The sequence below is a fragment of the Aureococcus anophagefferens genome (genome assembly GCF_000186865.1).
Source record: "Aureococcus anophagefferens unplaced genomic scaffold AURANscaffold_40, whole genome shotgun sequence".
Taxonomy (NCBI): domain Eukaryota; class Pelagophyceae; order Pelagomonadales; family Pelagomonadaceae; genus Aureococcus; species Aureococcus anophagefferens.
In genome coordinates, this window is record NW_008705597.1 from 302,445 (window position 1) to 305,595 (window position 3,151).

Sequence of the window (3,151 nt, forward strand, 5' to 3'; positions counted from 1 at the left end):
TGTCAGATTGTAGCACGATGGTGCATTCGAGGGGGGATAACTTAAAGAGGGATAAAAAGACGGCGTCGCGAGATTCACCGGTGATGCATTTGCGGAAGGCCGCGTCGGCACCATTGATGGTTCTTGTGCATGACATAGATGAGTAATAACATAAAATTCCATTATCACTAGCATGATTCCCGCTCGAGAATGAAAAACTTTAGCAGCAAATTTTCATAAGGGAGCAATTTAATGTTCCCGCGTATCCGTGTCACCCGGTGTCACCCGCTCCCCTCAGGAGGAAGATTCTCCTGTATCTGCCCCACTGTGCTTATTCTCCCTTTTCTCCCTACCTTGCAGTCTCATATCTTCATGAGACTGAGGTCCCCACTTTAGTATGGGGGTCCTTCCTCCTTTTTCCCAATTTCCTTCCCTTTCTCTCTTTCTTTTCCACTTTAAGACAGTATAGAGTAACCCTCTCCTGTTGGGAATCAGGGCTGCTCAGCAGCCCCATCTCACTTTTCCATTTTCAGTCTAAGTCAGGAACACTGCCATTTCCCCTCAAGGGTTATGGGCCCACAGCGTTAATCCTGACCCAAGACTCTTTACCTTCGTTACATGGTAGATTAGCTAATTACAGCGGAACTTCGGAAAATTCGCTTAACAGGCTAACACTTTAAGGATCTCTTCTCGTAACAGAAATATGGGGGATGCAGATCAAGGGGGTAGACGTAACCCCGCGCGTGCCGCAAGGGCTCCTCGACCGCAAGAACCCGAAGGTGGTGAACCCGAAGGAGATGAACCACCCCAAGACCAACCCGAGCCAACAGAAGAAGAGCTGGCTCAGCAAGAAGCAGCTCGTCAAGAAGCAACTCGTCGGGATGCAGAAGCTCTTGCAGCAGCTGAGCGAGAGGCAGAAAGACAAGAACATCAGGATGAAATTACCAGAATGCAAGCTGAAATCGATACTCTCAGACAGCAGTCACCAGAGGAACGCAGGAATACAGATGGCATAACTTTAATTGGCAATGCTGTGAGAACCATGACTAGTATCTTGCGTCAAAATACAAATATCAGCAAAAAGCAATTGGAATTCCAGGAACTTCTTAATGCCGATGCTACAGCAGACGCCATGCTGAAGCAGCAGCAACTAACTGACCCAACTATGGGCAACTCTAGCTGGTACACTGGTGTACTTAGTTCGGAACAATCCAGACATTTTTCCAAGGGTATCATCACCAGTAAGGAGTTTAGCTATTCTAAGGCTAATAATGAGTTTCAGAAGGCAAGTAAACCAAACGACATGCATTTTCCGAGGAGTTTGGAGGATCTACCGGATACAACAGAAGCCTGGAAAGCAAGCTTCAATGACTCATTACAGCAAATTGTGATGGAGTCACCAGACTATCATGCGTATGTTACCACTAGCTCAAAAGTTACCGATTATATCAACTCACGAATTGAAATTCGAATGAAAGAAATTCGCAATCATGATTCAACTAAGAACTTCGAATTTGATAAACTCCAAGACCTTCAGATTCCACCGGTAGAGGGTGCACACATGTTGTCTGCTGTACTTGTCAAAGATGTCGGTGAGTTCCCTCCGCGAGTTACTACACCAGGCTGGCAATTTGGTGTACTTGAACCTGTTTATTATAATGATGGATCAAGCGCTGATCAACGCACCTTATTGTGCATACCCAGCAATTTCTCATCCTTGAATCTTACTGATCATCCGCCTTTCATTCCCTTCAATGACTATACTCGCAGATATTACGACCATCTCCTTCACAAAGTCCAAGGTGATCGAGAATACTGTCCTAATCCTCGTAGGGTACCGGGGTCTCCACACTTCTGTGATAGAGATCACATGGACCTTGAAGAATTCAATGCGTTTGATAAGAAATTGTTTGACCTGTTCATGAGCTGGCTCAAGAAGTCGATGACAGCCATACAGCAGCCAGCTAAGATTTCCGAGATTGAGATTTTCGAAAAGAAGCTCCGGCGGACCAATAATTGCTGCCTGATTTATGCAGCTCTGCAATGGACCAATCTATATCTTTGCGGAAACTCAAATGTTGTTGCCATCAACATTCGAAATCATGTTAATCAAGTGAAACATCGAGCTATGAGGGACTGGCCTAATGCCGATCTATGCCATATACTGGCCTTCTACCTCACTGCAGAGGACAAGATTAAGATATTTTCTCCACGGAATGTATCCCACCACTTGAACATGGAAGATCTGTTACAGGAAACTATCGATCAAATAGGCAAACATGTCACTGAAGCGGCATGGGAACGCGCAAACGGAGATAAATCCACTTTCATGCACAAGATGATTAAGGCAGCGGAAGGCCTTGGTCAATGGTTCAACAATTCAGTCGACAAGAAGTCACCAGAGTCGATGCGAAACTTGGATCAAGCTGTCCCAGGTTTGTCGCAAGCTGTTGGATCAATGCAGAACCTTCTAGCGTTCTTTCAGCATATCTACAGCTCTCATGGTGTCACCATTGGTCCTACCCCTGACAGATTTACAGTCAAATGCCATCGAGCTCACACTAGCTTTGCAAAGATGAAGTCTGATGCCGCAATCAATTTCATCGGCAATGCTGGTACCTCTGATGAGACTGTGAATGTTACAGATGTTATCAACTATGGATATGGACCGTCTGATTATCAAGACGAGGGTTCTGAACCCGACTTGGTGAAGTTCATGCGAAGCATGGAGGAGTTCAGGGAGCTCTCCAGTGATGCGCATGCCTATCTACTTGTACCACAGGAGGAGATAGCAGAAGATCTCATTGATTGTTGCGGTTATGCGGGGGAGATGGTGGCAGCCATTTCTCAGCTTGAGAGCGCTATTGTTTATCCAGTTGGCAGTTCAGGCACTCCAGGTATAAAAGCGAGACCGCAGCTTAAGTCTGCGTCAACGGGATTGTACAGGAGAGTCGTTGACCTCAGTAATACTCCGTATGCCAAGAAAGTCAAGGCGGCTGTTGCCAAGGGCGCGCTACGCAGCACACAGAATCCATACGGGAGCAGGAACCGAAGGTTTGAAGTAGGGCAGTCTCCGATGATGGAAGATACCCTGCTGGACAGCACAGGAAAGTTATGCTCTCTGGTTTATAAAGGTTTCTCTCAAAATAAGTTTGCTAGGACAGAGGACAAC